The sequence below is a fragment of the Anas platyrhynchos genome, chromosome 4 (genome assembly GCF_047663525.1).
Source record: "Anas platyrhynchos isolate ZD024472 breed Pekin duck chromosome 4, IASCAAS_PekinDuck_T2T, whole genome shotgun sequence".
NCBI lineage: Eukaryota > Metazoa > Chordata > Aves > Anseriformes > Anatidae > Anas > Anas platyrhynchos.
In genome coordinates this window covers 16,059,766-16,075,899 of record NC_092590.1, presented here as the reverse complement: position 1 = coordinate 16,075,899, position 16,134 = coordinate 16,059,766, and the positions used below count along the sequence as shown (strand labels likewise).

Below are 16,134 nucleotides of genomic sequence, written 5' to 3'. Positions count from 1 at the left end.
AATATGCTTATGACACAAATATATGTATGTTATTAACTTAGCAGGGTCTTCTCTTAATAGTGCAATTAGCTTTCGTAGGAAACAGGCCCCTGTACCATCTTGAGAATAGACTCTCGGGCATATGTTTTTACATAGCACCAGGAACGCTTCTTGCAAATTAAAGAAAGCATTTGTCATCTCCAGTGTTTACACTGAAAAAGTGGCGTTTTAAATGCTGCATTAGCATCAAATCCCAAGGGACACCATGAGCAGCCTCAAGCAAGGAGCGCTCACCCAAGCAAAGGCCGCACTAAAGTGGAAGCTCTGGCCATGCATCCTTGGTTTAATATATTAGCAGCAGGAGGAAAATCTGGTGCCAGCACAGCAAATTTCTGCACAGAACTCAGACTGTCTGCTGCATCAGGGCCTCTGTCAGGTCTCTGTCTTGCAAAATACCTCTGCCTTCCTCCAGCAGGACCTCCACACCTCAAAGACTGTCTGGGAGCTCATCAACAAGTCATGCTTGGGATGTCTGAAAGACCTGAAGACTTCCCTTCTTGCAAAGAGGTAAGGGGTCTCTGCAGCAGCCCCATCCCATCAGGACCTCCTGCAGAGGTCTGCAGCTCGCTGGCCCTGCACAGACATACCACTGAAAACCTGCACGTCGCCTGCCACTCCGCAGATTAGGCAAAAGCAGCTTTGTTTTATTTCAATTACTCTGGGGTTCGTAAATTGTCACCCTTATCCATCAATAGGATGGTCTTCATTAGTCTGTTCCCCGTCATTTAACATGCCTATAAGCCATTGCCAAACAGATTATACCGACTATTCCATTAATATCCTGTATTCAGCAAATGGGGAGGAAATTGTATTATTCTGGTAACTGTTTAATGTTTGCCACCAGACACATGAAGCAAATGTGTCCAGGAAATGCTTACTTGCCCGATGTCACCTGATGAATAAGTCCAGACACCCTATTCATTTGAAAGGAAGCCACAAGAAATAACTGCAAAGAAAGTAGAGCTACTGCACATAGCAAGAAGTAAATGAGCTAATAAATACTGCCGTACCGTATTCTTGCGTGCTAAGTAATGTTTTATTACAGCCTTTAAAATTAATGCTTGATATTTTGTTGGTATCAACACACGCTCAAAATGTATGATGCTTTACACTACAAATGCTACCCAGTGACGAAGCAAACCCCACCATGGGCACTTCATCACCTGAGCAAAGGCACAGAGTAAAAAAAAAACAAGTCCCCACCCTCCCTTGCCACCGTACATAACCAATATTAAAAGCGGCATGAGCCATTTTATTCTTGTCAAGATCAGTTTTCTCACCTGGCTCCCACAAGCCGTGTTTTCATTTCCCTACAACAGTTTTCCCCTGTCTCCTACTTTACTTAAATATAACCTTTCAACCACGTTATTGGCCTGAATTTAACAAACAAAACCCAACAAGCAATCAAAACAAACCAAATACACAGACAAACTAAAAAATCCCAACCACCTAATACCTGGATAGTGGTGCTGGGATGATGGGAACGTGCTTCCTGCTGGCTCCTTCTGTGACCAGAGGAGAAGCAGGATTGCATTGCCAAGTGCACATCTTAGATGTGCTAAGGCACCTTCTGAGGTTACCCAAGTTTCTCAGCTGGTACAAGAGCAGTACAAGGCTCTTCATGACAGTACCCTCAGGAAGATGCATCCGTGACCAATATGGAATTTATTTTTATTTTCCTGGCTTAGTCTTGAGATGGAGACAGGAGGATGCTGACAACAACACTCAGTTTTCATTACATCCTTTAAAATCAATACTTGATATTTTGTTGGTATCAACACATGCTTGGAACATCTGATACTTACACTCCACAAATGCTATGCAGAGACTAATCAAACCCCACCATGGGCACTTCACCACCTGAGCTTTTTGTCAGCCCACTCATTTAAAATCTAGAGCATCTACCAGCTATTTTGCTAGGAACTGCACCTAATTGCTGCAAAATACACTGGGGGTATGTACAAACAAATTCTGGCAGATCAGCAGCTCTGTATCAAATAAAACCGGCGTCTGACAATTGTTATGCCAGGACTGTCCATCAGTTCAGAAATAAAAGTGCCTTTTTGCAAGGTGTCCTCTGAGAGGGAAGCAAACACGCAGGGGCAGGCAGATTGTCTGCTGTCTGAGGTGTCACTGGCAACAGGACCACCCTGTCCAGCAGAAATCCCAGCGGCTCCTAACCCAGCGGGGCTGCTGGCTCCTTGCTCCAGCAAACCCCTTTTTCTTTCTCAGCACAGTCACTTCCACCGTAACATGCAGAACTCAGACCCATCCTGCCTGCCCTCTTTGGCCTACGAGAGCAACCAGCAGCTCAGACCCATCCACTAAAGGCCACAGATTAAACCCGACAGAGGCTGAACTTCCAGGAAAATGAGGCAGAAGCACACCGTGCCCCTTGCTGGAGCGGCTTCACAAGTCTGAGCACTCCTATTTCCATCTGGGAGCACCAGAGGGGCACCTCCCTGCCCCACCTGCCTGCAGAGCCCATGCCCTTCAGCCTTACCCACGTTCCCGATGGCATGTTGAACAGATCCCTTATACCCGTGTCACAGCCAAGCTTTACAAACGCTGTCCAACTGCAAGCCTTGGCAACAAAGCCAACCCAAGCTATGTAAGCGGCAATCTGAGAAGATACTCCCCAGGAATTAGATTTTGTAAACAAACATTTCAGCTAATTGCATTCTTGTTCTCAGTGCAATGAAGGCCCCATTTAGCCGGAGCATTTGTCTACGGAGTTTAGTTTCTTCCACTTAATGAATGCTGATCCTGTCTTAGCCTCGGCTGGTATATCATCAGGATCAACATGAAATGCTAATGGAGAAAGATGCTTAATATCATTTCAAGTGTTTAAGTTACAACCACAGCTATTAAAGCAAATCCATTTTACCTGTTCCTCCTCAGGCTCCCCAGTGAGACAGATTTAAAAGTTTCCGTGGGGAGAAGTGATTCATAAATGGCTGCACAGATCAGAGAATAAAGCCTTTCGCTGTTAATTACAGCCAGCATTTTCCAAACTGAAGCTGGTCATTTCGCCGGCAAAACGCATAATTAGCAAGGCTCATTTTATATCATCGCCTTCACAAATTAGTCCACTTTTTAAAAAGCAAGGTGTCTGCCTCTGGCAGCAGGCAGAAGCGTGCTGGCCAGACAGGAAAATGAGGCTCTGTTCTCTGCTTGCAGTCCACGGCAGAAAATCCAACAGGGTCCCCAGTTTTCAGTTCATTCGTGGGTTCAGTGTGGAAATCAGTGTTGCTCGCTAACATGAGAGTCTGCAGTGCACCCAAGTAAGGCGATCACTGTGGTCCCACAAATCTCTTTCTTCCCTGCAAGAAGAGCTCCCTCATTTCCCAACTTCCCCACTGCTAAGTCAAAGCACTAAGGAGGAGACAGCAGAAAAAGCACCTTTGGTTAGCAGGCAGTGTTCCCTGTAGATGAACCACACTGGGTCCAGCCCAGGTGGCATCCGTGACTTCCTTGCTTCCACTCTGGGGATTTCACAGGAATAGCAGGAGAGGATGATACATTAAAAGAGATGCTGCTGTTCCCTTGCTCAGAGAGGACGCTCTCAGACACGATCTGCATTTTAAAGCAGGTCTGTTTCCTCCTTCCCGCGGCTCAGGCTGCCCCTCACCTTCGTGAGGCGTAACTTCACTGCAGAGGCTTCTGGTGGAGGTGCCTGCCAAAATCCCCATTTTGAACAATGCACCCAAAATACTGGCCGGGACCCCGAGTGCTCACCAAGCAGCACGCTTCACCTGGCAGCCTGCGTTGGAAATGCTGAAGTTATCCTCGTGCAGATTTTAAAAGGCCACTGTTTATGCATGTAAATTCTGAAGGGCATTAGCGGCATAGCTGACACACACTGACAGCCAGCGCAGCTCCGGGAAGGGAATAAGCAGCAGCGACTGCCTGAATAATTGATGTGCTTTTACTCTGCCCCATGGCCCAGTTATTACATTGCTCACTCTCTTCAACTGCCTGTGGTTTCTAAATTAATTAGAAATCTTAATGTCATGGCCAGCCAGTTAAAAAAGAAAAAAAGGCACAGAGTACAAAAGAAGAGAGCGCTGCTGATGCCCTTGAGCCTTGGGATCTCTTACGTTGGCCTGAGCAAGCCGAGAATAAAAGCAAAATCTCAATTTCTAGAATTTCGGACCGATGCCAACAGCTGAGCCAAGACAAGAGCAGACCTTCATGTGGCGTGAAGTCAACTCCATCTGCAAAAAGCCCTCGACTCCTTCTTCGTGGGGGTGAATACCCACATGGAGGTCACCTCTCCCAGAAGATGAGGCAATGCTTTTCCAGGGATAGACGGCACGCACATGGAGAAGCTAGAATCTATTCAATAAGTTGAAAATGGTGCAAGCATCTGACACGTACCTAACCTGGCCGCAGCAACCTGGTGACACACTGTACCGACTGAAAGGACACTGATGAATCCAGGTCTTGAGAAATTACGGAGCCGGTGGTGGCCCTGCTCGTGCAGTCGACAGAGCTAAATGTCTCCGTGGGATCCGTTTCATGGGCTTGAAAAAATTGTGTGTGACCTGACCTCAGAGCACAGGAGAAGCTGATAGAAATGACATATTGATCACGCATAACAACAGGAGTGGCCATTTCTTTGCAACACGCAAAACCTTATCTACTTACAGTATTGTTTATGTCTGAACTTTAAAACAATGCCTATAGCTTTTAAGAAACCCAGTGGGAATAATTCCCGTTTGAGCCACATTGCATTAAAGCACAGGGAATTTCATTGCAAGTCCTTTGAAAGCACTTAGCCATGATGAATCTGGGGGGTATATTTAGTTCTTTCCTTGCTTGCAACAAGAAATACAGATTTCATAGAAATCTCCTTAAAACTGTACCAAAAGCATAAATAAATATAAAGGATCGGATTGCCCGAGATCATTTTAAATTGATCGGATAACTTAAGAGACTAATCTTTTACTTTTTTAAAGAATTGAACCAAGTAATCAAAATACCAGTGAACTCCACAGTGCAGCAGAGTTCTTGTCTTTGCCACTATATAGCACGTTACTGTAATCTGCAAGATACCTAGGGGGAAAAAAATGTACAAAACACCTTTCCATTACTGCCTTTTTAAAATTTATGATTTAAAAGAAATTGGATTTTTGAGTTTCTCTTTTTAACATGGATAAAATAACCTCACACTCAGAGCAATGAATTGCTTGAGTCCCCATGACAGTTATTGTGCACTTCCCATACACATCATAACAGTCCAAGGGCAGAGGAGAGAGCTGGGGATGGTCACACAACGCTTTACGGTTTTATGTGACACTGTAAATCCTAATGGGAGTATCCAACAAAAAAAGAGTCCCATTCATCATCAGATGGAAGGAAATTCAAAACACTGTGAGACAACACTACAGGGGAGCGTGGTTTGTAAAAACTTAATGCATTTTGTTCAAATGTTTATTTGATCCTAGAGCTTCTCCTTCAATCTCATATTTTTCCTCTCCTGTCATAATTTCCTACTAAACTGAAGAATGCAGTCCACCACAAAACATATACAAGAATGAGAGCAAGTTGCAAAGGTAAGCCCTTTTATTGTCTTTCAACATATTTGCTGAGAACTGAGACGACGCTTGCAGTTGCTGTGCAGGAAAATGGGCTTTCAAAGAACTGTAATACTGATACACGAAGGTGGCATCGGTCCACTTACATGATCTGTTTCTGCTTGCCATCTTCGTTTACATACTGCCTCAAATGCACGTGCTAATTATTTGAGAGGGCACTTCTTTACTGGGAGAGTGACAGAGCACTGGGACAGGCTGCCCAGAGAGGTTGTGGAGTCTCCTTCTCTGGAGATATCCAAAACCCACCTGGATGCCATCCTGTGCAATGTGCTCTGGGTGATCCTGCTTGGCAGGGGGGTTGGACCAGATGATCTCCAGAGGTCCCTTCCCACCTCAGCCATTCTGTGAGTCTGTAACCAGCAGTACAGCATTGCAGACATACTGAACACAAGATGTCACTCACATGCATTTTTCAAACCAAAACGATGAAATTAAGTGGCTCATAAGAAGTTATGCACTCATAAGTTAGGGGTGCATATGGAAGCCTTCCTGACCCCACAACATTCCCTGTTTGTGCTCTCCATATCACTTCACATCTGTGTTTTTAAATATCACCGTGCTAGCTTTTTTATACCTACGTGTACAGACTTCATATTATATATTTCCTTTTGCTCTCCATACTGTGGCATCTGCATGTAGGCATCTCTCCTCAACTTGAAGTAATTACATCTATACAGCTGGAAGGAGGAACTGGATGAAATAGGACAACAATTCTTTAATATGGCCATGCCTTCCTTGCCCAAATTGTACGTCACTTGCCTCCAGAAAGATGGAAAGTGCCAAAACACACTAGGTCCTGCAGAGGTGCTTGCCTCTCAGCCTTGGAAAGAAGGTGGAACAAAATACACGAGACAGTGGCTGAATGAAGCTGCACCGCTTTCCTCGCTGCTTTCCAGAGCCTACTCTGTCAAGATGCAGCCCCTGGCAAAGTGGCTCATGAAAGTTTGATGACCAGCATTTTGTTTAACACCAGCAACTGAGCAACAGCCCTGTCGAGCTGCAATACCCAAGCAAAATGTCACGACCTGAGAGGATCAGAAGACCTGACTGAAGGAAGCAGGCTCACAGGCAGCGGAAGACCTCACGACCCCCAGAGCAGGGTGCACCACCCCACGAGTGACTTGGTCACCAAAACATGGGGAGGCTGCTGTTGCAGTGCTGAAAACCGAGCCTCCTTTGATACCTGCCCCCTGTGCTACAAGGTTGTCTGAGGTGCCCTTGCAAATATAAAGAGCTCCACAGCATTTTCCATTGGCACACCTAAACCTTGATTTTCTCTTTTACCTGTTTCACATTTACGTGCACTGAAGAAATTCACACTATGCTATTCCGTAGCATTTTACTTCAGCATCTTTATGCTTTGCTGCCTTTGTTTCCCTGCTCCCTTTCCATAGAGAAATATTTTCAAGAAACAACTGTGAATGCATAACTGAAAACTGAAATACACAAAACCCACATACAGAGACAATGCTACAGGCTCACACAACATAATCAGTTCGAGAGGTTTAACATTTTAGCATGGCTAACAAATAAAGGTAGACTTTGAGATGCAGTAATTACCTTTTCTTGTTCTTCAGGTGCTAAAAATCCATACGCTAGTTTTGCAGAGTACCGAATTCAGCATTTCTGGAAACAAAGAGAAAAAAATAATTAAAAAACATTTATACTTGCCTCTGAGGACTTATTAGGCGCTCGTGAACTTTCTGCTCTACAGAAATACATAAACGTCCTCTGTGACAGAGGATACAGCAAGGAACAAATGTTTTTGGACAACAGATCTGATTTTAAAAAGCCTGTACAATTTATTTTAATCTTTATGCAGCGTATCTCTGTATCGAAAGACAGTAATAGCACGCAGCTATCAAAGGCTGCATGAAAAATCAGGGGAACCTATCATTGCCGACGGGAAAAATAAAGAAAAAAAAGAGATACAGGTAACTTTCAAATATATGTGCACATACATGCACATGTACACCATGACAGTCACCAACAGGATCTGGATAAACTGCTTTTATACTTGAGGATTTATCATATGGTTTTAGAGGTTTCCGCGCCAGAATATTAAAGAAACATCTGGTTTGCAAATAACATAAAATGAATTCTAATTGTAAGGATGCTATTTCCTGTTCCTCAACAGTTACACCATAAATTTCCTCCCCTTATAGCTTCAGTATTTTCTTCTACACATAGTGCTAGATGCTAAATGTAACGTTAATTGGTAAAAGCATGAAAAGCATGGGTCCAAGTCAGCCTCCTGGCAGCGCTGAGTTTACTGGTAGCAATTGCATGTGAAAATTTGCTCCTCCTAGCTGGGGTTGCTACAGATGAAACGTCAGTGGGAATCAGTTTTGTCAGAGCCAAGCTGGACGGCGCAGGACCCTGGGATGCTACCCAGCCCCATTCAAGCAATTAGAAAATAAAATAAAAAAATCCACAGAAGGGATATAGCAATGACTTCACCTCCCCACATCTTGTTTCCAACAAAAGATATAAAATTTGAAGAAGTATGTTAAAATGGCAAACAGCAACTGCAAAGCCTGCAAACAGAAGGATCCCACGTTGAGTCCAGTTGCTTCCATAGAGTCGTGTGTGGTCGTGGGTCCCTAAAACCTTTCCTGATATGGACTGCAGGACAGCTTTCCCCATCCTCCCCAGTTCTCTACCCCACAGTTAGCTCATCCCATACTGTAAAAACTCTGCAGACAAAAATCAGGAGCCCTACAGCTGCAGATTCACAGCACAACCTATCTAGAATGGTCCTCTTTAATCTCTGATGCCCCGATGAAAATTTCACCCCAGCTCCATGTATTCTTCAACAGACAATCCCCGGGGAGCAGGAAAGGAAGGAGCTCATATGGCTGAGGCATCGGTCCCCAGTGCATAACTAATCTTATTTACGTACTAAAGGAGCAGTCACTTGTACGCAGTAACCTTGGAAGTCAGAAGTAAATTAAAACTTAAAACAATGCTGGAGAGTCCAGCATGCGTGCCAGTTTTTGAGTGATTTCTCCATAATAGGCAAGAATGAATGCTTGGGAAGAAAAAGAGACTGTTCCGTGCCTGTACGTCAGCAAAATTGCCTCTGTAAGCAATAAACAGGTTGTGGACGATCTAAGAAATGTGCAGGCAAACTCAGGATAAGACTGGCCATTATTTCTCATTGTACAAATGAAAAAGTCCCCAGATGTGAGCTGTTTGCAGCCTTGGATTTTGATCAAATATACACCGGTTCAGTAGGAAAAACGCTTTTGCAACTGCAGAGCAGACCAGGCAACACCTCAGGAGGGCATCCATAACTTTATTTCAAGGAAAAGTGCTATTTGTTTAGACTACTCTACTTATATTTTATTGCAAAAACTCCACCTGACTCCGAGAAGCTGCTGGAGAATCACCAGTTTGATGGCAGCTGTTTAGAGCAGGAGCGGTGGTTCGCAGAGACCGAGCACGTTAATGTCTGCTACCCCATTACCTTGCAATGACTTTTTAAATGAAATTAAGACAAGATCTTTGTTTCATTTATGATACTCGGGGTTTTGCTTCTGCTGAGGTCGTAAAGGGCTAGAGATAGCACAACATACAGTGGTTTATGCCTCTGCTGTGCTGTTTTAAGGATTCAGTGCGTGTTCGCCTCACAACTTACCTTTATGTTATCATAATGTGAGTGTACTGACTGGTAAATCTTTCTTGCTTTCCCTCCCCAAATGTCAAGTGTATAACCTTGAGTTGGCCTCTGCCATATGCTATTTCAATGCAGATTTCAAATGCGGTTTGGGGAATTTTTGCTCTTATTTTACTCACGGAAGGGAACGATACCTGGACTCCTGCACAGCAAAGATTTTGCAAAATACTTGCTAGAGAGTCAGAACTGACTGGGAGTGGGTGCAGAGCAGGCACTACAGGGGTTTAGCGTTAGATGATGCCCTAAAACACAGAACGAACACATTAAAGGAGGAGACGTTGCTTTATCTCTGACTCCTGTTAACACCCACAGCCTTACAGCGCCTGCCCCCCTGTGCAGTGGGAGCTCATTTTTATTTCCTTTCACTGCTTTCCGAATCACTCTGCCAACCGGCTCTGAAACCAACAGCACTTCTTCTCAGGAGGCGTTCGTCATTTCTCACCCAGCTGTACTCAGCCTGGACTACGGGCTCGGGGTCACATTTCTGAGCCACAAGCGCACTCTGGCATGAGGTTTTACTTCAGATACTGATGGCGTGGGGCAACCATCGTCTCCCTCTTGCTCTGCCCCGTGTTATTTGGAGCTCTACCTGCAGGGATTACTGGTAAAGGGGTAGCATACATCCTTCAACAAAGCCTGCTCTTCCTAACGAGACTGCTGGCGTTCGTGTGGCTAAATGTTTCCGAGTCTTCTGCTATGGTGAGTAACTCATCCGCCTGAGCAGGACACGGGCATGCTGCTCTGCCTCTCTGGATGCCAAAAGAAGGGCGATTAATCTGCAAACCAGTGCATTGCTTCGCCCCTGTGCCAAAACAGAAGCGGCTATTAGGGAGAGGAATGATAAACACTGTCTGTTCAGCAACAGCGAAGGCTGGGAGGAGAATCCATCACGATGGGATGGCTCACCCACAAGCTGCTGTCTTCACCACAATGCCAAATGGCCAACCAGTCACTGGTGTTCTGCCTCTGCTCCAGTACAGCAGTGAGCACCCAGCCCAGTGCTTTTGGGGCTGAAAACCCATACAGAGCAGCAAGGCATCGCTCCTGGGCACCAGCATCTCTGCATCAGCCCTGTGAAACCAAACCACAAACTTTCCACCTACAGTGGCTTAATTAACATGCACCCTTACAGATCTTTCCCAAACCCGCACATTGACATCCTCCATTACCAGCCTTTTTTTTTTTTTTTGATGAAAGTGATTAAAGCTAACAATTATAATTTGTGTTACAGAAGCCCCTAGAGGCGCTGGCTAGGCTCAGACTTCATTGTTCACAGAACACAATGCAAACAAATCTCTCTCCCGAAGAGCTCATCCTCCAAGAAGATGAGGAAATCAAAGAATAGCAGAAAGAAAGGCATGGAGACAAAAAAAAAAAAGTTGCTCAAGGTCAAACAGCAGGCCACTGGGGGAGCTAGAACAAAGCCCATCTCCTCAGCTGTTCAGCCACAGCCCCGTTCATGAGGCCGTGCTGATTCCCCAGTACAAAGCTGATCAACTAACACACTTTATTTATCAAGTGCCAAAAGCAGGTTAAGGGGTTCATAGCGTTCTTCTTTGCTGCTCTCTGCTGTAACACGTGTTTTCGTGGTGGCTCTCCATGCAAAGCTAGCCATGGCAGTAAGAGTCACCTTAAGTGGGCATCACAGCTGTAAGACAGTAAGGGAGGTTTAGACAAAACATGCAGTCCCCATGTGCAAAGCTGTGGCCAAAAGAGCTCTTTGCTTTGATAATGGTCTAGTCCCAGACAAAAGCACGCCTGCTGTTTCCCCAGGCCCTTTTTCCCTCTGCAAGAGCCTCTTGGACCTAAGCAGAGACCAGCTTTAAAACAACAGCCCATACTTACTGCCCCCATTGCTCAGTATCTTCAGCATCCCACGACAGACATTTCAGTAGAGGACAGATGTGCACCCACTCCTTTGACAACAAGGCACCCAGACACTGAATCATGCAAAGAGGAATGGTCGACCCAACCCTACAAGGTGACAAAACCCTACAAGGTGAGCAGCTGAACACCCACCACGCGACAGAAGTGGACGAGCGCCTGCCTTGTGACAAACCAAAGCTGTCACTTAATAACAGAAGTGTGCATACCACCTGATGGAGGACATCTCCGCCACCTCTCTGCTTTTCACCTGACACATACACCTCAAAGACATGCAGAATACAGTCGCACGGGATGCTACAGGCTTAGATCCCCTTGACCTGTTGGAGTAAGAGGGATGGAAAAGCAGGACACAGCCACAGGGAGCCTGCTTTGCTGGCGCCAGCTTTTGCCCCTCTCCCATTGTGCACTTCCTTTCCCCTTCCATAGAAATTCTTCCCATATGTTTCGAGCACATTACTGACCAATCGATCCCCCTCAATGTTTTATTCTTCCATCAATGCTTTCAACACAGAGCGATTGCTCAAGTGCCCTTCTCCATCTTGCATTTCCAATTCTTTAAGGAATGGTCAATCTCGGCGTGCACAATTTTAATTGCAAATGGATCGTTTTATCTTGTACTCTTCTATTTTAATGGGATTATGGACAGTCAAATCTCTACGGTAACATTTAAAGTCAAAACCTCCTATGTCATTCAGTAGTGTTTTAGATACTTAAAAATATTAATATGCAACTAGTGATATTGCGAAAGATTAGGTTTCTAACTACCCAGACGGGATACAACACCATAAATCTGATATAGTTTTCACTGATTACTAGAAAAATCTTTCAAAGACAGTCTAACTGCAATTTAGTCAAACCTCCTGCCATACAATTAGTCTGCAAGAAGAGTGCTTCTGTTATGCTTTGTACTGTGAAAGGACGAAGTACTAGTGTGCAAAGTGAGGGAAGCTTTTAGTCTTTGTAAACAACTTTAGCACATAAAATATTAAAAGCAATGCTAAACTAATCTTTGGCAAGAGTTACAGGCAATTCAGGGCAACTCGTATTATGAATTCGTTCGGTTTACCATTTAAAAAACATTAGAGTCTACCATTATGGTTGTGTATCACAGGGCTGTACATTAACCTCTGTAATTTTCTAACATGGTATATTGCAGTAACACAAATTAGCCTATCTGGCAAAAAGGCTTAAAAAGATGCAATATTTAAAGCGAGCAGACAGGAAAGCTCTTCTCTCCTTCCTGCCAAAGACAGCAAGAGAAAGTCCAGTCCTCTTTTCCTCAAAGCAAATGGTAAAATCCCATTAATTTCCACTGGAACCGACAGACCCGCAGCATCTGGGAAAGGACTCAGTCTAAATACATCACAGACATAACAGATGAATGATTTGGGGTAGAGGGGTCGTCTGCTCTCATTTTAACACTTCTGTGTAACAGGAACAGAGCAGGTCATTTCTGCAAGCTTGAAAATGCTTTGTGGGCTTTCAGGAGGATTTTCCCTTCAGCGATTTTTTGCCTTCTGTCTCCATTTTCTTCTTGTTCACATGCCTCAGAGCTTTCAAATCTGTTATCTGAGTGGAAGAAGCTTAAAGCCTGCCACCCTTACTGTTGTGGTGCCCATGTGGATGAAATTTTGTTCTGCCATAATTAATAGTAAAATATTTATATTTCATATGTTCTGTAACAATCACATCCTTTCCACTAAAGGAAACAAATTGCAAGCTAAATTTTCACCTACATATTCCAGGGAAGCTTTCATAGCAAGACATCTATTTTAGGTACAGGAAAACAATCACAATAAAATACTCATTGTGTTTGCAAATGACTCTAATTTCCGAAGTGGAATTTGTCGGTCTTAAATACATCTAGCGACTGAAACAGAAAGATGGATTTGATTCCTGTTTAAAGATTTCTTTTTTTTTTAATCTCAATGGGATGAGAAAGAGACTTTGAGAAATATAAAGATTAAAAAATAAAATAAAATAAAATAAAATGGAGGAAGAAAGGAGCAAAAAAAGAAAGAAAAACAAAAGAAAAAAGAAAAACAGAACACTGGCTATTACTGGGACAGCATCTCTCACCTCAGGGATGTTGGAATCACGCTTCTGCTCTGCATCATGCAGAACACACACTTAAGCCTCATGTTCTCCCCTACGAGGCAGCTGGGACACTGTTCTCTTTCCAATATAACTACCTGGCTCCCTTCCCTCATTTTCCACTTCTAACATATCAAACAGAACCTGAGAAAACTCCGTCCAAAGCCATATGCTTCTGTGAAATATATTGAGTTTGAGGATAAAAAGGTCAGCTCCATTTTGTCTCCACTGGCTGTAGCTCCCAGCTGTGGGGATGGATGGCTGCTGGGATTAAGCGAGACTTTTGTGTGTGTCTTTGGAGCAGAAAGCAGCCATTATTTCACACTGGCATCCCAGGGACTTTTCCAAGCAATATACTAGTCCCAAGTGGGTTTGGAAGCAAGCAACCAGGCAGCTATGTGAAGCTCAGGCCCTGGTATTGGAAGACCCAGTGGGTTGCCTGCAACAGCAAGTCATTTAATTTGAGAGGAGAAGGGAGCCTGGGGTCCTGCCAAATCTAATCCTGCGTATACGTGTCACAGCTGGATTTCTTCAAGCAGGGGCTATTACACTGGCACACCGCTGACCAAAGTCTTCTGTTTCATGTAAATTCCCAGCAAAGACCTTAGGAGATAAAACTGATTAATCCTAATTAAAATGAGAATCAAGGAAATGACACAGTCTGTTGAATCTACTTGATGAATCAAAAGCCTCCCTCATTTCTATGCTAATTGTCTTTTTACAAATGTGCAATACTCTCATATGCACGGAATAATGTTTTCATATTTCTCTTCACTTGGAGCATCATAGGCCAGATGTTAGAAAGCACTCAGAGAGCCCTTCTGCATATTGGGCCCCCGCAGAAATGCCTAAATGCACGTGGAGCACTTCTCAGACTTCTCCTGCCTTTAAAAAAAAGCTCAGAGCCTGCAGCAGTGGGACAGCCCAGACCCTGCAATTAGGGTAGAGCCAGCACTGGACGGGACAGAGCACCTTCCAGGCAGGACAAAACATTGGCCCTGCTGCTTCCAGCTAGAGGGAGACATCACCCTCCGAGCCCCAAAGATGAAGCCAAGGCCTGCTAGAAAGAAGGGAAGCAGCACCCACCAGTTCTTCGTGGTCCATTTGTCAATGCAAAACATGAGTCTGAGCCTAGAGAAGACATGCTGCCATCCTAGACCCTGTGCACCCCCATCCCATAAAAATAAATATTATAGACATTTAAATACGCCATAAAATGTGTAGCACTACACGAGCCTGGATGCCCCAGCAGCTCTGGGAAGGGAACAAGCGATGAGTTAAATTTAACAAGATGAACCCACCAAATCCTTCCTCTCAGTTTGCACAAGACTGGTAACACTTCGAAGAAATACTGTTGCTTGAATTAGATGAAATGTTACTTGAATTTTTGTAAAAAGGCTACTTTCACGTAAGGCTGTACCACTGCACAGACATTTGGAAAAGCCATCAACGTGCAGAGGCATTTCATGAAATGAAGAAATGCATAACAGATCCCTTCAAAGACAGTTCAGCTCAGGATGTGAATGATTTAAAGAGGAATGAACACAGCACACTGCTAACCCCAGCAAACCAAGAGGTGGGATGCATTTGGCACAGGAGGGGTCTCCTTCTCTGTATGTATGTAACGCATTAAAGGGAACCACATTCAATTTGTATGCAGTCAAAATAGTATGGTGCCTAAAGTTGGGGGGGCAAGCTAACCTACGAAAAGTGGTGAAGACAAACTGGATGAAATCCAGGATCTGCTGTGTTACTTGCTTAGACACCATTTATTATGGTTACGTTTTATTATACAGTAGTAAAAAATTACAAGGCAACATCCTGTGTTATTTCCCACTGGGATAAATGATACAGATGTACTATTAAATCTCAAAACCAGCACCAGTCTGCCAGGCTACATTCCATTTGTGTCTTTATAATGTGTCAATAGGCTGACATTTATGCCTTCTGATGGTAAAGCTATTTATATTATAGACATTTAAATACGCCATAAAATGCGTAGCGCTACACAAGCCTAGAACCCAGCCAATCCTTACCAAAACACCACACACAAAGCCAAAATCCCACCAGACACCACCATCCCAACTTAGGAGATGCTGTCCCCATCCTTTCCACGCTAAATCAATCTTCTGAGGGTTTCTTTAAACGTCCTTATAGAAGAGGGTTAAAGCAACCTTTCTGCTATGCACAAGTTCAAGCCGTAATTAGCTTTAATTTTGCTTTATGGACTTTTGTCCTTTCCCAAAACAGCATTCTTCAAAACCTACATCATCGGCCTTGTGATCTGTTGGGTGACAGGACATGGCAAACCCCTAAGCAGAACTGCAGGCCACCAGGCAGCCCTATCCCAGCATTTGCAACCTAAAATAGGAGCTGCGAGGCTACCCAGCTCTGTATCACCGTTGGCAGCAGCTGGGGAGTCCTTCATGAAGGTCCATCACAACCCACTGCCCAAGGGCATCCTGAACTATGCAAACACACTGCTAAGTGGATGGCCCTACAGGGATCTCACCGAACCTCATGGAGAACGGTTGGTGCCTGAACTGAGATGCAATCCCACCATACTCACTGGCACCAAGGATTTGAAGAGCATCTAGTCCCATAACTCTTGAATTAAAACGAGATCTCTCTGCCTGGGCACCCAGCAGTTCCTTTGGAAAGGCCAACCTTGTGAGAAATCATGACAAAATGCCCACAGATCCTGGTATTAAGTGGCCCACTTGTGGGAAACATGAAGACAAAATTGTGCAAACTACCATACAGTAATTATCTTGGCCCCACTGATGGTCTCTCCATAACACCATACCCCCAAATTCTGCTAACTTGAAACAAGAT

General features: G+C 44.3%; 1 protein-coding gene across 23 annotated transcripts in view; it reads right to left on the bottom strand.

Annotated features, from left to right (window-relative positions):
- Positions 1-16,134, bottom strand: part of ADGRL3 (adhesion G protein-coupled receptor L3) — a 524,429-nt gene that overhangs the window by 403,460 nt on the left and 104,835 nt on the right. For all 23 annotated transcript variants that reach the window (XM_038178121.2, XM_072037083.1, XM_072037080.1 and 20 more), the window contains one exon: positions 7,200-7,265. The gene's annotated coding sequence lies outside the window, so the exon portion shown is untranslated. The remainder of the gene's footprint in view (positions 1-7,199; positions 7,266-16,134) is intronic.